This window comes from Mytilus trossulus, chromosome 9, assembly GCF_036588685.1.
Source record: "Mytilus trossulus isolate FHL-02 chromosome 9, PNRI_Mtr1.1.1.hap1, whole genome shotgun sequence".
NCBI classification, from domain to species: domain Eukaryota; kingdom Metazoa; phylum Mollusca; class Bivalvia; order Mytilida; family Mytilidae; genus Mytilus; species Mytilus trossulus.
The window spans coordinates 28,331,181-28,352,109 of NC_086381.1; the positions used below are offsets into that span (position 1 = coordinate 28,331,181).

At 31.3% G+C, this 20,929-nt stretch overlaps 1 long non-coding RNA gene across 1 annotated transcript; it reads left to right on the plus strand.

The window, feature by feature from the left end:
• The first annotated feature begins 600 nt into the window (after positions 1–600).
• Positions 601–12,350, plus strand: LOC134683794 (uncharacterized). Its single transcript, XR_010101082.1, has 3 exons — positions 601–662; positions 1,512–1,582; positions 11,911–12,350. It is a non-coding gene; the product is annotated as an uncharacterized LOC134683794 (long non-coding RNA).
• Positions 12,351–20,929: the final 8,579 nt, after the last annotated feature.

Here is a 20,929-nt window from a genome sequence, read left to right on the forward strand (position 1 = left end):
GCGGATCTTTTAATCAACAAATAAAAAAACCTTGGCCTTATTCAAAGAAAGAAACATATTTAAAATGGAAAAACATCCAGGGTTGATATTGCCTAAATATTCAATAGTGTGTTGATGAAAAAACCCAATACATTAAGGAGCTTGGTGGTGACAGACCCAATCTGATATCAACTTGAGGGTTGAATTGGAATTGATAATGCAATTAAAAATATGTATCACCCAATTACATAAGAAAATGGTGGGTAAAAACCCCAATTTGTGAATTCTTATCTGGAGCTCTGCATGTCCCCATAAAACATCACCCTTTGTCTATGCAGAACATTAATAAAACTAAAACAAGTAATAAACGCCCAAATATTATTTGGAAATCACAAAAAAATATGACTGCAAAGGTAGTAACAGCTGTTGGTCAGACCAAGGAGTAACAACAATTTAGAATAGTTTTAAAATACTCAATGTTATAATAAGAGGGCAGATAACTTATAAGTATAAAAAAAAACCTGATATTTTAAATAAAAATGATGATTATCGTATTACTGTCAATTTTACTTTATACCAATATAAAGAATTATAATAAATGTTGGATTTCTCTAGTTTTTAGATAATAATTTGGTGATAACAAAGGTCTATCAAAGAAAGATTTTGGTGTTTCCATCATTTTGGTATGCTTTATGATAGTATTAATTAGTATTGATAAGTTTAACTGCAAACGATATAAAATGCTTTCTACTTAATTCTTGAAATGGCATGTGCACAAATTTCTTCTCTTTCACTATACATATTCAATGAATGCATGTTTTATCAAAATGATATAATGTTTTGTTGCACAGTTTATGCACCTCTTGGTCCTTATTCATCCTCTGCTTTATGCTAGTTGGCACTGTAACATGTAAGCACGGTGAACGGTTATTACACATGTTCCTGTGGACCATTAATCAGGCAATGCAAGTGTTATGTAACCTGAGGGTTCCAGCTAGAACTGTGACATTATTTGTTATTATCAGATTATTACATGGCATTTTATTTGCCATGCGGCTCTTGGGCTGATATTGAACCTAGGGCTGATAATATATGCGATATGAAAAATGACATGTAATAATCTGATATTATTAAACAACATTGCTGTATTATTAACCAATCAACAAATACAATTTCAACTTGGAAAGGTAGCTGGATAATGATAAAACATTAGTAGTTCCAACTCAATCCTCAAGATATCAAACAAACAAGTATAACAAAGAATGAAAAGACACCAAGGTAATACAAATAATAACACATTTAATACATAATAATTAACAGTAAATGTCAATATTTAAAAAGGGGAGATAATAATTCAATACATGGATTATTTCCCTTTTTTAAATGTGTAATGAGCAATATTTTTTTATTTTTTTTTAAAGAAAACATAATCAACAAAGCAATCACATTAAAGACATTTTATCAAACCTTAGACTTGTCAAATCAATAATGACAATATATGCAAATGTATAAAAATCATTCATTTTTTACAGATTATAGTGGGAGTTTAATTGAGCAAGATAATCATTTTTGAAGTTTTAACATACAGCTATTTGACAGACATGTAAGTTTTAAACCAAATATTTAAAATTTCATATATACTACTGCTGGATTTGCATGGTTTGTTTTTTTGAATTTATTGATTTTAAAGATAATAACTTGAGGTTTGTTGTGAAAGTAGAAAAATATCTCAAATATAGACTTACATGTAGATAGTTTGTGAAAATATTAGAAAAACTGTTTTTTTGCACATTACAGAAATGGCAACTTAAGTGATAGCTTGACCCTGGGTGGTAATTGGCAGACATTTTACATTTTTTATAATTTTCGTTATGCAATTATGTATAGATACATTACTGGAAATTATTGTGAAATACTGCCAGACAGCACTATTTCCAATACTCTAGCAGATCATGTTCCCTATCTAGGTGAAGCATGCACCTGCTGTGTATGTAGAAGATACTCTAGTATAATTGTTACAGCAAGTTCATGTGCAAATGATTTGACTGATTCTGTTATTATGTGCATGACTGGGTCAGATAAATTAGAAAGTGTGAATGACGTCACAACATCTGAACAAACATCTGACATGACTTTTGAAAATAACCCTGATGAAATAGAATTACCCAGGTTTTTGTTGTTTCACATTCATTTAGTGATGATGAAACACAGATGCCCTCTTTCTCTAGGACGATATGTACCTGCCTGAGAAGTCATTTCAATCTATTGAGTTTGATGACTTTGACAGTCAGTTGCTATTTGAGCCTGAGGGAGCAGATGGTATTAGTTTCAGTGATGCTGAAACACAGTGTCCAACTAATTTAAGCCATGCACATGCATCAGCTGAATTAATTAACACTACCAACAGCAAAACGGAAATTGAAATACCACCTGAAGTGCAGGAGACATCTATTTTCATAGGTTTCAAAAGGAAACCGAATGAAGAGTCGAGCGATTTTGATACTGGCTCTCCTCATTCTGAAAGACTTCTTAAACGTATGAAATAATATGTGAGATACTACAATTTTTTTTAAACTCTGTTGGAGTTATTGAATAAGCAGGGTGGATAATATGACCATTGCTGCTTAAAATTTATACATACTGGTTTAATTATTAAAAAAAAATGATTTTTATATTTTGAGTTTATATCAAAAGGATATCCTAATACATGGAATGTAAACAAAATGAATGCATATATTAATTACGTGCCAGTCTCTCTAAGAATTTAGAAGATGTGAAAACATGAAAAACATGATACCACCCAGGTTTCCTTGTTTTACAATATAATTTCAAAATAAATAATGATGCAGGAATATAAGATGCATTTCTTTTTCCTGTTCTGATATATGTAATTAAAGATATAAATTTGTTGAAAATGCACAAGAAATTATTATTTAAGGGGAACCAACTCTGTAATTTGCTATTATTCTAACCAAAAGTAATAAGGATTTCAAGAATTATCAGACACAAATCAAAGACCTATCACTTCTATCTAAGAATGAAGATGATATTAACAAAAGTATGGGAGGTCATTTTTTTTCTTTAAAAATTATTTTAAATTGGCTGATTCTTACAGAGACTGATTCTTTCCAAGACTGGTACTTATATTCCAGTTAGTTACTTTGTATATTTTTAGGTCTATCTGTATTTCTAATTTACACGCTCTTTTAATTATCTCATTGTTACATTTTTATTTTTGGAAGAAAATAAAAAGGATTTAAAACAATTTGTATAATATTCAAATATAGAGACAATTTAAACATAAAAAATACAACTTTTATTTTCTTCTGAAAATACCAATATCAGTATACACAGTTTTTATGATTTGGTGCTTGAAATGTATTGATGAGAATTAGATACATAATATGCTTAATGCTTATATAATCTGCTTTAACTGCTAGTCACATTCATGCTTTGATAACATTTTTTATGTAAGCCCTGCAAGAATAAAAGTTATTTACAATTTTACTATCATTCATCTGCTTAGCTTTTACGTCCTTTCAATATATTAACAGGCAAGAAACACTTCAGCTAGTTGCACATGTTTTTTTAAACCCATTTAGCAAAATTTAGATTAAGACTGAATAATGACTGAGTATAGATTCTTTTAAATTTTTACTGAACATTTGCTTGAATATTCCTCTGTTTTGTTGAATATTCAAGATAGAAATGGTGAAATTTTTTTGAATGTTTACCTAGAGAGTCTTAGTTGATTTTTGTTTGAAAAAAATGGTGTTTTAAATATTCAGCAAGGTGTTAAGAAAAATTCAGAATTACTGATAAATTATTTCTGAAAATTTGCTGAAAACCTGATGGAATGTGCCAAATTCAGCCACTTTTAATCAAAAGGTTTTATAATAGGGTCTTAATGTTCATCAAAGTGTTCCGAAAATTCATAATTAATGCTGAATTATTTTTGAATATTGCTGAATATTAACTGAAAATTTCTCTGTGAATTGCTGAAAACTTGCTCAAATGTGCCAAATCCAGTCATTTTTAAGCAAAAGGTTTTATAATAGGTTCTGAAATTTTATTCAAGGTGTTCTAACAGTTCAGAAAAATTCAGCATTAATGCTGAATACTTACTGAAAATGTACTGCTTAATTTTTACTGAAAATTGGCTGAAATCTTGCTGGAATGTGCCAAATTTATTCATTAAAAAAAAGGTTTATTATTAAAGCTGTTCAGTAAGATACCAGCATAGTGTTCTTAATTCTTGCATTATTGTTTTAGTAATGCCTTCTACGTTCATCATTAACATTGAAATCAATTTGGTGATGTAGAAACATTTTGTTTGGTAAGAGTTAGAAAATAATAGTAGTATGCAAACATTAACATTGTTAAATTCAGAGCCATTGACAATCTATATTAAATGTGAATTACTGCTATACAACAATTTTTTATGCAAATTTATGCAGATTGTTATATACAGATTTTTGTTGTTTTTTAAACGCTATAAATACACTATAGATAGAATATCTATGGAATAAAACTTTCAGTCCTTAGACTGGTTTGAAAGGCTGTAACAGAAAAACTTGATTGCATATTTCAAGGCAGTACCCAGTGGGCACTCAACGTTGAGACAACGTTGAAATTTGGTTGAAATATGGTCGTGACGTTGATCGACCTAAATTCAACGTTGATCTAACGTCATGGTATTCAACGTTGACTTCACAACGTTGTTTCAACGTTGAATTTACGTCGTTAAAATCAACGTTTTAACAACAACGTTAATTCAACGTTGGGTTAACGTCAGTCAATCGCGACAGAAAAATATTATTGTCAGAATTGAAGGGTACAGATATTTTGGATGAGCAGATCGAACACGGAGCAGTGCTGCAGTATTATAAACGATTGAATAATAAGTGTCTAATCTAGAATTTATAATACTTATAAGGGGGTCCACTGACTGCCATAAGCGTGAGGGGGTTTCCTCCTGTCATGCTTCCATGATCTATATATAATCAATAATTTTTTCCCACAAAAAAGGGGGTAGGCCGAATTGTTTATGCATGAAAAGGAGTTTTGGACAAGAACATCTGGTCAGGAGACATCACTAATAACAAAAAAATGATTGTTTATACATGGGAAGGAGTTTTGGACTAGAACAAGTGTTCAGGAGACATCACTAATAACAAATCGGCTTTTTCAAATAAATTTTGTTTTGTGTTTATTTTAAAAAAAATCAATTCTATCCAATTTTTAAGAAGATCTAATTTTGGTTTGATAATTCTCTATATTTTGGGAGATCTCAAAACCTGTTCATGCTATTTTATGCCGTATATCTGTATAAATATGATATATTCTTACTTATATTTTTAAAATCAAATCGATTTTTTTAATTGCTTATATTCAATTAAATAAATAGGTGAAATTATTTGGTATATTTATTTAATTATTTTTACCGACTGATATTAAATATATAAACTTAAAATATCATCGATGTACAATGTAATCATAATAATAGAGAAGTTTTTTAATTTTCGCGGTTTTCAACTGGAGTTCCGAATATTTACATTTGGATGCGCACGCAAGCACGCGCACCTCTTTTTAACATCCGTTTAGAAAAATTTGAAAGTCATCCTCGAGAAATTATCGCACCAGACTGATAAACAAATAGTGAACAACTGCGTCTAAGGAATATAAAGAAGATAGAAGACTTTTCTGTATAAACCTCGATATTAGCGTAAGTCTATTTACAGTTTAATTAACGAAGAATCATAATATAAACAAACACATTCAAATTATTTATCAGATTATCTGCATGTTTACCTTCACAGAAATTATGACAAGGTCTTATCTTACTGTATCTGATTCAGTTTCATGTCAAAACAGTTTAATGATTTGATTGCATATATCCTCTAATTAGCAAACTAACATAAAACATATCTAGCCATGCACAGAGTCAGTAATATCAGAAAAAGGGGGAGGGGTGCCAGCAACTCGATATGGTGTGTCTGACACACATAGAAATGGTCTGCTCTTAAACACAGATTTTTCGTAAAATATCTCTCATCTTTGATAGTTTTATCTGTATATGAACATTATGGTTATTGCAAAACACAGATCTGGTTTATAGGATTCATGCTTTGTCTTGTTATTGATGCAAGCTGGTACAATTGTTTCAAACGAACATGTTGTTTTCTATGATATAAAATAATTGTTTTATAATTGGTGGAATTTGATAACATTTCAGGCTTGTAAAAGTACACAACTTTATTTATGTAATTCAAATTTATGTTATTTCTTTTCCATGCTTTCAGATGCTGTTCTAGTCTGCCACAAAGAGACACCAGAATCCAAAATATACGAGCAGTGATCAGGACATTTGAAGTGTGCCACACAGAAAGCAGAAGGAGTTCCTAGGCCAAAAGAATAAATCATTAAAACAAAATAAATTTTTCATTTTAAAAACTTCTTTTTTTTTAAATTTCTACAGTTAATTTAGTGCCAGTAAAAAAGGCAGGGTAATTTAGAAATACGTTATTTGGTGCATCTTTTTTTTCCGGTTTACTCAATTGTATCGGGTGTATAGATAATGATTGAAAGAGTAAACAGCTGGGTGATGGTATGGTTTGTTCCAAATGCCTTCAAGATAAATTTAAAAAAACATACGGTATACCCTCAAAAAGACAAATTTCAGATCAACAAGTAGCAATAAAAAAGAAAAAAAGACAATAAAAAAGAAGTAAATACATGAAATTTCGGATTACAAAAACTTAAAATGAGAACATTTTATTTTAATGGTCCTGCTATGTATTCACATAAAACAAAGGAGGCTTTTGTGTCACTGTGTCAAATTTGCTGCATTTACATGATTTTGTATAAGTTGGAAAACTTGATCAACCAGAATCAAACCAGTGTGCTGTAGTAAGTTTTTCTTTTTTCCATTGCTTTGAGAAATTGATGCTAGAAAAGTAAGCTTTGTTAATATTGATATATTTGGTTTCGAATAAAATTTTGATATTGTAACGGTCTCTTGTCTTCGTTTCTGATTGTTATTGTCTACTATTCTCTTTTGGAGTCTCTTGTTGAGAAAGGAGCTGTTGATGGACACTAACTTGAAAGTGGCTTTTTCATTTCATAATTCAGGTATCTTGTTATTGTATTTGAACACGTGTCAATAAGGATTAATGTACACCCAAAAACCATCACTTCAACCAACCTACAAATGACCCAACTACAACCTAGCTCGACCTGATTTCAACCTAAACCAGACCTGATTTCAACCTAACTCGACCTGATTTCAATCTAAACCAGACCTGATTTCAACCTAAACCCGACCTGATTTCAACGTCACTGGACCCGATTTCAACATGTTATCAACGTCAATACAACGTTGAAACTGAAATGTTGATTCAACGTCAGAATTTCAACGTCATTACAACTTTCAAAACTAACCCAAGTTTCAACGTTGTAACAACGTTGAAGACTGACTTTGGATCAACGTTGATACAACGTTTTGTGCCTGCTGGGTAACTATCATTGAGGCGACAGAGGCAATGTCTCACTTAAATTTCAACACTGATTGTTTTTATTAGATATATAAATATAAAAGTCATTTGTTGTTCTGTCTGAACCTCAATTTCTATAACTAATTGTTATCAATCTCCTTTTAAATTATTCTTCCTGAATGTGACTTCATTAGAACTAATCCAAAAACTATAAGTAGACTGACAAATCAAGTACTGGACATCGCAAGGGGGCAGTTCTATCTGTGTATTCATTTCTCTGTTTTACCATTTTTGTCGAGCCTTCGACTTTAGTCGAAAAAGCGAGACTAAGCGATCCTACATTCCGTCATCGTCGGCAGCGTCAACAAATATTCACTCTGTGGTTAATGTTTTTGAAATTTTAATAAAAAAATTAACTTTCTTAAACTTTACTGGATTTCTACCAAACTTTGACAGAAGCTTGTTTATGATCATAAGATAGTATCCAGAAGTAAATTTTGTGAAAATAAAATTCCATTTTTTCCGTATTTTACTATAAATGGACTTAGTTTTTTCTGCGGGGAAACAAAACATTCACTCTGTGGTTAAAGTTTTTAGAATTTTAATAACTTTCTCAAACTATCCTGGGTTTGTACCAAACTTGGACAGATGCTTGTTTATGATCATTAGATAATATCCAGAAGTAAATTTTGTAAAAATAAAATTTCATTTTTTCCGTATTATACTTATAAATGGACTTAGTTTTTTTCTGCGGGGAAACATTACATTCACTCTGTGGTTAAAGTTTTTTAAATTTTAATAACTTTCTTAAACTATCCTGGGTTTGTACCAAACTTGAACAGAAGCTTGTTTATGATCATAAGATAGTATCCAGAAGTAAATTTTGTAAATAAATAAATCCATTTTTTTCCATATTTTACATTTAAATGGACTTAGTTTTTCTGCGGGGAACCATTACATTCACTTTGTGGTTAAAGTTTTTAAAATTTTAATAACTTTCTTAATCTATCCTGGGTTTGTACCAAACTTGGACAGAAGCTTGTTTATGATCATAAGTTTGTATCCAGAAGTAAAGTTTGTAAAAAGATTATCCCTTTTTTCTGTAATTTACTTTTAAATGGACTTAGATTTTCTTACAATCATAAAATAGTAAGAAGAGGAATATTTTTATTGATTTTTTTCCTCATTGTTGTTGAGCCTGCGATTTACAGCAAAAATAGGCGAGACACTGGGTTCCGCGGAACCCTTATAAATTTTTTGACAAATCAAGTACTGGGCATCGCAAGGCGACAGTCCTGTCTGTGTATTCATTTCAAGAACTTTTATCTTTCTCTAAATTTACAGATAAATAAATTATAAATAATATAAAAATGCATGGATAAGTTTTTATCCATGTTTCTTAAACCTTAAAAAAGTGAAAAACCATCCCATATTCTAATTGGACAATATTGAGGAACACAATAGGACCTTTAAAACAGGATAATTTGTCTTTACTTATTCGGGACTATGGAATTTAGGGTCTTTATATTCGGGGTTTCGGAATTGGACACCCCAACCTCCAATCCCTAAATCTATAGATTCTGGAACTAAAATGCCACCAACTATTTTCAGAAATAATTTGAAATTACAGACCTACATGTGAACTTTGAAAACTCCAATCCAATCCCCCAGTACCCATGTCATATATACTTACTCTAGATATAATCATTTATCCCCGGCTTAGCTATATATCTAGGATTTTGATTGGTTAAAGCACGTCGTTACAAAACCCATAGCCCCTGGGTGTAGCTAACCCATATCTCCGGACGTTGCTAACCATAATCCCAGGGAACTTCATGCAAGTTTTTCTTAGTTCCATGATTGCTCCTTGTGAAATATTGAATTCTGTAGATTATCCATGATATTTGTAATTCAATATTTAATTCATTTATGTTTTTGTCCTATTATGCTGATCATTTACACTCATTTCATTAAACGCATCACTTGACTGCCACATTTTCAAGCAATCGGACTTAATTAACTGGCCTCGCTATGCAAATGACCCCTGTTGAAATCCACCATCTGTGATGTAACATTGAGCACCAAAGGAGTAGGTCCAGTAAGACCCTTTTTTGGCCCCAAAATATAGCAGTTTTACAAAATTGTTAAAATGTAAACTTTTAGTTATCTATTAGACAGTAAAATGCTTCTGCTACATACATATGGGCTGTTTTTGACTATACAATACACATATATCAAGTATTACCACTATTAAGTCATGCTAAATTACTGAAATCTTCACAATTCTAGCATTTTAGTTAAAATTTTATACGGTTTTCGTGTAAAACAAAAGTTGCCGCATTCGTGTTCATCCATGATATTGAAATGTAGGTTGTATTTTATGATAATACATTACATATATAAAGGTTGAAGATGAACACAGATGCGGCCACTTTTGTTTTTGACAAAAACCATCTGAAAAGTGACATTTTTCGGCATATTTGATAGATTTTTGTCGAGCCTGCAACTTTTGTTGCAGAAAGCTCGACATAGTGATAGTGATCCGGCAGCGGCGGCGGCGGTGTTGTCTCACTTCTTAAAAGCTTTATATTTAAGAAGGTAGAAGACCTTGATGCTTCATACTTTGTATATAGATGCCTCATGTTACGAACTTTCCGTCAGTCACATGTCCAATGTCCTTGACCTCATTTTCATGGTTCAGTGACTACTTGAAAAAAAAGTTAAGTTTTTTGTAATGTTAAATTCTCTCTTATTATAAGTAATTGGTTAACTATATTTGGTATGTGCGTACCTTGCAAGGTCCTCATGCCTGTCAGACAGTTTTCACTTGACCTCGACCTCATTTCATGGATCAGTGAACAAGGTTAAGTTTTCGTGGTCAAGTCCATATCTCAGATACTATAAGCATTAGGTCTAGTATATTTGGTGTATGGAAGGACTAAGGTGTACATGTCCAACTGGCAGGTGTCATCTGACCTTGACCTCAATTTCATGGTTCGGTGGTTATAGTTAAGTTTTTGTGTTTTGTTCTGTTTTTCTTATACTATATGCAATAGGTCTACTATAATTGATGTATGGAATGATTGTAAGGTGTACATGTCTAGTTGACAGGTGTCATCTGACCTTGACCTCATTTTCATGGTTCAGTGGTTATAGTTAAGTTTTTGTGTTTTGGTCTGTTTTTCTTGTACTATATGCAATAGGTCTACTATAATTGGTGTATGGAATGATTGTAAGGTGTACATGTCTAGCTGACAGGTGTCATCTGACCTTGACCTCATTTTTTATGGTTCAGTGGTCAAAGTTAAGTTTTTCATTTTTGGTCTATTTTTCTAATACTTTATGCATTAGGTCAACTATATTTGGTGTATGGACATATTTTATGATCTTTATGTCGGTTACGCTGGTTTTATTTGACTTTGACCTCATTTTCACAGTCCATTGCTAAGTTTTAAGTGTTTGTGTGTTTTGGTCTGTTTTTTTTTATTTATAAGCAATTTAAGTCAACTATATTTGTTGTATTGAAGAATTGTTAGCTGTACAAGTCTGCCTGGCATGGTTCATCTGACCTTTACCTCACTTTCATGGTTGATTGATCAATGTTTCTTTTTCTTGGTTAATGTTGAGTTTATGTGACAGTTGTAATAAAGCTTTATATTTAGGTCTATCAAGATAGTATCAAGGATTAGTAAAGAAGGCGAGACATTTCAGTGTGTGCACTCTTGTTCATATTTCAGCTTGAATCGGTGCGTTTTTTATGACTTAATGAGTTTAAATCTTTCATATAAACTAATGGATTCTAATAAAATAAACACTTAAGTGTTTAAAAAGTGGTCAAAATCTTTCGTCAGATGAACATGAAATTTGAGGCCAAAATCGTCCCTTACCGGAACTACTCCTTTGACTCAATCCAGTTTCTCTGTCTCCCTATTAAAAACGTCTAAAAGTTGACTACCTGTAGGGTTCTACCAAAGGTAGTACCCTACAACCCGTAAAAAATATGTCAAATTTCGAAATTTTAATAAAACTTTTTTAGATAATGAAAAAACGTTGTTTTCACGTTACACTTTATATCTGAATTTCCATAAAACTCACCCGATTTGCACTAAGACTGGGGATAAATTTGTTATCTACGTTCATATCTGTAGATGTGGATATTTTAACACCCTTCAGTACCCTGAACACCCTTTGGCTACGCCTCATGACGTACTGGGGTACTTCAGGGTGTTAAAATATCCATATCTACGGATATGAACGTAGATAACTTATATTACATGTATCTCATCTCATTCTATCCCTAGTGGCGAAAACTACAGTCCAATCCCCTTGTACTCATAATACTAGTTAACTAACTCTAGATAGAATCATGTACATGTATCTTATTCCATTGTATCCCTAGTTTACTATTTAGTAACTGCGACTGTGATTGTGCTTACAGAAAAGCTGAATTCCCTTTGCAAACAAAACTGCTACTAAAGATAGTGCTACCAGATTGCTGATGGAGAAGGAATCAGAAGATTATGTCTATCATTGTATTGATGATAGCGTGCTACCTTTGAAACACTGAATGCTCTGAAACGACTGAAAACTTGGAAAAGTTCATGCATGATTGAGTGGGGAGAGATTGTGCGGTCTTGCCATGCTCCATCTTCATCGTGATAAGGATATCAGCAGACCAAATATTCTGAAACCACCATAGAAAACATTGGCAAAGTCTACTGAATCTATGTTTGTTCTATGTTCTGGCGACAGACTCAAATCGAGATTTGGATGATTATCTTACATATAAATTTAGATAAAGTATGAAAAATTGATATAAAAAGTGTCCAAATTTAAAAACATTATCAAACTCTCTGGAACTACCTAGAATGCAGGATTTTGCACCATTCATTTCATACCCTCAAAAAAAAAAATTTCGCCTTGCCTAGCTCGGCTCAATTATTTTGCCTCACTAAATTATGCCTATTTACAGCCTTGTATTTTGAATAGTTTAATTTAATTTAAGTCGATGTTTTTTTAATAACAACCTTTGAAGATAAGAGGAAATTAAATTTGACTAGGGCCAGGCTGAGATTGAGTTGATGATTTGATTTCGAGCATTAGAGGTTCAGAAAGAGATTGAAAGACATGGACAGATGTTGACGAACAATCATTTTGATTTTCATTTGTATATAGGTTACATTTCAAGCATGAGTTATGCTGCGAAGAGAGATGGTTGCCATATTTATGTTTTTCACATCTTTGTCTAGATGTTTTATGAACAGTTAATTGGTCTGTTGTTATTATGAAATGTTTCTTTAGATTTGTTTTGTGACTATTTATTTCAAAAATTGTGAAGCAATAGTCAATACACTGAGTATATGTATGTTATTCTTGTCAGTTAACGGTTTGAGAGATTTATTGAATAACTGAGTTGATGATTTGATTTCGAGCAGTAGAGGTTCAGAAAGAGATTGAAAGACATGAAGGGGATATATCAAATAACAGATACAAACATTCCCTATGATAAAAAAAAATGGACAGGATTTTATTAATTAAAAGATTAAACAAGTTATTTAAATTTCAAATTTGAAGACAAATTTCCTTTTTTACCAACACTTTTCGAAATGACATGTACTGACGGAATTGGACAGGAGTACGCCTATAGACATGGACAGATGTTGACGAACAATCACAGCATTTAAAATGATGCATCAAAAATATAAGGGGGCTTTTCATACTTTCATGTCTTTTGATTTCTGTTTCATTTTGATTTTCATTTGTATATAGGTTACATTTCAAGCATGAGTTATGCTGCGAAGAGAGATGGTTGCCATATTTATGTTTTTCACATCTTTGTCTAGATGTTTTATGAATAGTTGGTCTGTTGTTATTATGACATGTTTCTTTCGATTTGTTTTGTGACTATTTATTTCACAAATTGTGAAGCAATAGTCAATACACTGAGTATATGTATGTTATTCTTGTCAGTTAAGGGTTTGAGAAATTTATTGAATAACTGAGTTGATGATTTGATTTCGAGCAGTAGAGGTTCAGAAAGAGATTGAAAGACATGAAGGGGATATATCAAATAACAGATACAAACATTGCCTATGATAAAAAAAAAATGGACAGGATTTTATTAATTAAAAGATTAAACAAGTTATTTAAATTTCAAATTTGAAGACAAATTTCCTTTTTTACCAACACTTTTCGAAATGACATGTACTGACGGAATTGGACAGGAGTACGCCTATAGACATGGACAGATGTTGACGAACAATCACAGCATTTAAAATGATGCATCAAAAATATAAGGGGGCTTTTCATACTTTCATGTCTTTTGATTTCTGTTTCATTTTGATTTTCATTTGTATATAGGTTACATTTCAAGCATGAGTTATGCTGCGAAGAGAGATGGTTGCCATATTTATGTTTTTCACATCTTTGTCTAGATGTTTTATGAAAAGTTGGTCTGTTGTTATTATGACATGTTTCTTTCGATTTGTTTTGTGACTATTTATTTCACAAATTGTGAAGCAATAGTCAATACACTGAGTATATGTATGTTATTCTTGTCAGTTAAGGGTTTGAGAAATTTATTGAATAACTGAGTTGATGATTTGATTTCGAGCAGTAGAGGTTCAGAAAGAGATTGAAAGACATGAAGGCGATATATCAAATAACAGATACAAACATTGCCTATGACAAAAAAAAAATGGACAGGATTTTATTAATTAAAAGATTAAACAAGTTATTTAAATTTCAAATTTGAAGACAAATTTCCTTTTTTACCAACACTTTTCGAAATGACATGTACTGACGGAATTGGACAGGAGTACGCCTATAGACATGGACAGATGTTGACGAACAATCACAGCATTTAAAATGATGCATCAAAAATATAAGGGGGCTTTTCATACTTTCATGTCTTTTGATTTCTGTTTCATTTTGATTTTCATTTGTATATAGGTTACATTTCAAGCATGAGTTATGCTGCGAAGAGAGATGGTTGCCATATTTATGTTTTTCACATCTTTGTCTAGATGTTTTATGAATAGTTGGTCTGTTGTTTATATTTAATGACATGTTTCTTTGGATTTGTTTTGTGACTATTTATTTCACAAATTGTGAAGCAATAGTCAATACACTGAGTATATGTATGTTATTCTTGTCAGTTAAGGGTTTGAGAAATTTATTGAATAACTGAGTTGATGATTTGATTTCGAGCAGTAGAGGTTCAGAAAGAGATTGAAAGACATGAAGGGGATATATCAAATAACAGATACAAACATTCCCTATGATAAAAAAAAAATGGACAGGATTTTATTAATTAAAAGATTAAACAAGTTATTTAAATTTCAAATTTGAAGACAAATTTCCTTTTTTACCAACACTTTTCGAAATGACATGTACTGACGGAATTGGACAGGAGTACGCCTATAGACATGGACAGATGTTGACGAACAATCACAGCATTTAAAATGATGCATCAAAAATATAAGGGGGCTTTTCATACTTTCATGTCTTTTGATTTCTGTTTCATTTTGATTTTCATTTGTATATAGGTTACATTTCAAGCATGAGTTATGCTGCGAAGAGAGATGGTTGCCATATTTATGTTTTTCACATCTTTGTCTAGATGTTTTATGAATAGTTGGTCTTCTGTTATTATGACATGTTTCTTTAGATTTGTTTTGTGACTATTTATTTCAAAAATTGTGAAGCAATAGTCAATACACTGAGTATATGTATGTTATTCTTGTCAGTTAACGGTTTGAGAAATTTATTGAATAACTGAGTTGATGATTTGATTTCGAGCAGTAGAGGTTCAGAAGGAGATTGAAAGACATGAAGGGGATATATCAAATAACAGATACAAACATTCCCTATGATAAAAAAATGGACAGGATTCTATTTATTAAAAGATTAAACAAGTTATTTATATTTCAAATTTGAAGACAAATTTCCTTTTTTACCAACACTTTTCGAAATGACATGTACTGACGGAATTGGACAGGAGTACGCCTATAGACATGGACAGATGTTGACGAACAATCACAGCATTTAAAATGATGCATCAAAAATATAAGGGGGCTTTTCATACTTTCATGTCTTTTGATTTCTGTTTCATTTTGATTTTCATTTGTATATAGGTTACATTTCAAGCATGAGTTATGCTGCGAAGAGAGATGGTTGCCATATTTATGTTTTTCACATCTTTGTCTAGATGTTTTATGAATAGTTGGTCTGTTGTTATTATGACATGTTTCTTTAGATTTGTTTTGTGACTATTTATTTCACAAATTGTGAAGCAATGGTCCATACACTGAGTATATGTATGTTATTCTTGTCAGTTAACGGTTTGAGAAATTTATTGAATAACTGAGTTGATGATTTGATTTCGAGCAGTAGAGGTTCAGAAAGAGATTGAAAGACATGAAGGGGATATATCAAATAACAGATACAAACATTCCCTATGATAAAAAAAAATGGACAGGATTTTATTAATTAAAAGATTAAACAAGTTATTTAAATTTCAAATTTGAAGACAAATTTCCTTTTTTACCAACACTTTTCGAAATGACATGTACTGACAGAATTGGACAGGAGTACGCCTATAGACATGGACAGATGTTGACGAACAATCACAGCATTTAAATGATGCATCAAAAATATAAGGGGGCTTTTCATACTTTCATGTCTTTTGATTTCTGTTTCATTTTGATTTTCATTTGTATATAGGTTACATTTCAAGCATGAGTTATGCTGCCAAGAGAGATGGTTGCCATATTTATGTTTTTCACATCTTTTTCTAGATGTTTTATGAATAGTTGGTCTGTTGTTATTATGACATGTTTCTTTAGATTTGTTTTGTGACTATTTATTTCACAAATTGTGAAGCAATGGTCCATACACTGAGTATATGTATGTTATTCCTGTCAGTTAACAGTTTGAGAAATTTATTGAATAACTGAGTTGATGATTTGATTTCGAGCAGTAGAGGTTCAGAAGGAGATTGAAAGACATGAAGGGGATATATCAAATAACAGATACAAACATTCCCTATGATAAAAAAATGGACAGGATTCTATTTATTAAAAGATTAAACAAGTTATTTATATTTCAAATTTGAAGACAAATTTCCTTTTTTACCAACACTTTTCGAAATGACATGTACTGACGGAATTGGACAGGAGTACGCCTATAGACATGGACAGATGTTGACGAACAATCACAGCATTTAAAATGATGCATCAAAAATATAAGGGGGCTTTTCATACTTTCATGTCTTTTGATTTCTGTTTCATTTTGATTTTCATTTGTATATAGGTTACATTTCAAGCATGAGTTATGCTGCGAAGAGAGATGGTTGCCATATTTATGTTTTTCACAACTTTGTCTAGATGTTTTATGAATAGTTGGTCCGTTATTATTATGACATGTTGCTTTAGATTTGTTTTGTGACTATTTATTTCACAAATTGTGAAGCAATAGTCAATACACTGAGTATATGTATGTTATTCTTGTCAGTTAACGGTTTGAGAAATTTATTGAATAACTGAGTTGATGATTTGATTTCGAGCAGTAGAGGTTCAGAAAGAGATTGAAAGACATGAAGGGGATATATCAAATAACAGATACAAACATTCCCTATGATAAAAAAAAATGGACAGGATTTTATTAATTAAAAGATTAAACAAGTTATTTAAATTTCAAATTTGAAGACAAATTTCCTTTTTTACCAACACTTTTCGAAATGACATGTACTGACGGAATTGGACAGGAGTACGCCTATAGACATGGACAGATGTTGACGAACAATCACAGCATTTAAAATGATGCATCAAAAATATAAGGGGGCTTTTCATACTTTCATGTCTTTTGATTTCTGTTTCATTTTGATTTTCATTTGTATATAGGTTACATTTCAAGCATGAGTTATGCTGCAAAGAGAGATGGTTGCCATATTTATGTTTTTCACATCTTTGTCTAGATGTTTTATGAATAGTTGGTCTGCTGTTATTATGACATGTTTCTTTAGATTTGTTTTGTGACTATTTATTTCAAAAATTGTGAAGCAATAGTCAATACACTGAGTATATGTATGTTATTCTTGTCAGTTAACGGTTTGAGAAATTTATTGAATAACTGAGTTGATGATTTGATTTCGAGCAGTAGAGGTTCACAAAGAGATTGAAAGACATGAAGGGGATATATCAAATAACAGATACAAACATTCCCTATGATAAAAAAAAATGGACAGGATTTTATTAATTAAAAGATTAAACAAGTTATTTAAATTTCAAATTTGAAGACAAATTTCCTTTTTTACCAACACTTTTCGAAATGACATGTACTGACGGAATTGGACAGGAGTACGCCTATAGACATGGACAGATGTTGACGAACAATCACAGCATTTAAAATGATGCATCAAAAATATAAGGGGGCTTTTCATACTTTCATGTCTTTTGATTTCTGTTTCATTTTGATTTTCATTTGTATATAGGTTACATTTCAAGCATGAGTTATGCTGCGAAGAGAGATGGTTGCCATATTTATGTTTTTCACATCTTTGTCTAGATGTTTTATGAATAGTTGGTCTGTTGTTATTATGACATGTTTCTTTAGATTTGTTTTGTGACTATTTATTTCAAAAATTGTGAAGCAATAGTCAATACACTGAGTATATGTATGTTATTCTTGTCAGTTAACGGTTTGAGAGATTTATTGAATAACTGAGTTGATGATTTGATTTCGAGCAGTAGAGGTTCAGAAAGAGATTGAAAGACATGAAGGGGATTTATCAAATAACAGATACAAACATTCCCTATGATAAAAAAAAATGGACAGGATTTTATTAATTAAAAGATTAAACAAGTTATTTAAATTTCAAATTTGAAGACAAATTTCCTTTTTTACCAACACTTTTCGAAATGACATGTACTGACGGAATTGGACAGGAGTACGCCTATAGACATGGACAGATGTTGACGAACAATCACAGCATTTAAAATGATGCATCAAAAATATAAGGGGGCTTTTCATACTTTCGTGTCTTTTGATTTCTGTTTCATTTTGATTTTCATTTGTATATAGGTTACATTTCAAGCATGAGTTATGCTGCGAAGAGAGATGGTTGCCATATTTATGTTTTTCACATCTTTGTCTAGATGTTTTATGAAAAGTTGGTCTGTTGTTATTATGACATGTTTCTTTAGATTTGTTTTGTGACTATTTATTTCAAAAATTGTGAAGCAATAGTCAATACACTGAGTATATGTATGTTATTCTTGTCAGTTAACGGTTTGAGAGATTTATTGAATAACTGAGTTGATGATTTGATTTCGAGCAGTAGAGGTTCAGAAAGAGATTGAAAGACATGAAGGGGATTTATCAAATAACAGATACAAACATTCCCTATGATAAAAAAAAATGGACAGGATTTTATTAATTAAAAGATTAAACAAGTTATTTAAATTTCAAATTTGAAGACAAATTTCCTTTTTTACCAACACTTTTCGAAATGACATGTACTGACGGAATTGGACAGGAGTACGCCTATAGACATGGACAGATGTTGACGAACAATCACAGCATTTAAAATGATGCATCAAAAATATAAGGGGGCTTTTCATACTTTCGTGTCTTTTGATTTCTGTTTCATTTTGATTTTCATTTGTATATAGGTTACATTTCAAGCATGAGTTATGCTGCGAAGAGAGATGGTTGCCATATTTATGTTTTTCACATCTTTGTCTAGATGTTTTATGAAAAGTTGGTCTGTTGTTATTATGACATGTTTCTTTAGATTTGTTTTGTGACTATTTATTTCAAAAATTGTGAAGCAATAGTCAATACACTGAGTATATGTATGTTATTCTTGTCAGTTAACGGTTTGAGAGATTTATTGAATAACTGAGTTGATGATTTGATTTCGAGCAGTAGAGGTTCAGAAAGAGATTGAAAGACATGAAGGGGATTTATCAAATAACAGATACAAACATTCCCTATGATAAAAAAAAATGGACAGGATTTTATTAATTAAAAGATTAAACAAGTTATTTATATTTCAAATTTGAAGACAAATTTCCTTTTTTACCAACACTTTTCGAAATGACATGTACTGACGGAATTGGACAGGAGTACGCCTATAGACATGGACAGATGTTGACGAACAATCACAGCATTTAAATGATGCATCAAAAATATAAGGGGGCTTTTCATACTTTCATGTCTTTTGATTTCTGTTTCATTTTGATTTTCATTTGTATATAGGTTACATTTCAAGCATGAGTTATGCTGCCAAGAGAGATGGTTGCCATATTTATGTTTTTCACATCTTTTTCTAGATGTTTTATGAATAGTTGGTCTGTTGTTATTATGACATGTTTCTTTAGATTTGTTTTGTGACTATTTATTTCACAAATTGTGAAGCAATGGTCCATACACTGAGTATATGTATGTTATTCCTGTCAGTTAACAGTTTGAGAAATTTATTGAATAACTGAGTTGATGATTTGATTTCGAGCAGTAGAGGTTCAGAAGGAGATTGAAAGACATGAAGGGGATATATCAAATAACAGATACAAACATTCCCTATGATAAAAAAATGGACAGGATTCTATTTATTAAAAGATTAAACAAGTTATTTATATTTCAAATTTGAAGACAAATTTCCTTTTTTACCAACACTTTTCGAAATGACATGTACTGACGGAATTGGACAGGAGTACGCCTATAGACATGGACAGATGTTGACGAACAATCACAGCATTTAAAATGATGCATCAAAAATATAAGGGGGCTTTTCATACTTTCATGTCTTTTGATTTCTGTTTCATTTTGATTTTCATTTGTATATAGGTTACATTTCAAGCATGAGTTATGCTGCGAAGAGAGATGGTTGCCATATTTATGTTTTTCACAACTTTGTCTAGATGTTTTATGAATAGTTGGTCCGTTATTATTATGACATGTTGCTTTAGATTTGTTTTGTGACTATTTATTTCACAAATTGTGAAGCAATAGTCAATACACTGAGTATATGTATGTTATTCTTGTCAGTTAACGGTTTGAGAAATTTATTGAATAACTGAGTTGATGATTTGATTTCGAGCAGTAGAGGTTCAGAAAGAGATTGAAAGACATGAAGGGGATATATCAAATAACAGATACAATCATTCCCTATGATAAAAAAAAATGGACAGGATTTTATTAATTAAAAGATTAAACAAGTTATTTAAATTTCAAATTTGAAGACAAATTTCCTTTTTTACCAACACTTTTCGAAATGACATGTACTGACGGAATTGGACAGGAGTACGCCTATAGACATGGACAGATGTTGACGAACAATCACAGCATTTAAAATGATGCATCAAAAATATAAGGGGGCTTTTCATACTTTCATGTCTTTTGATTTCTGTTTCATTTTGATTTTCATTTGTATATAGGTTACATTTCAAGCATGA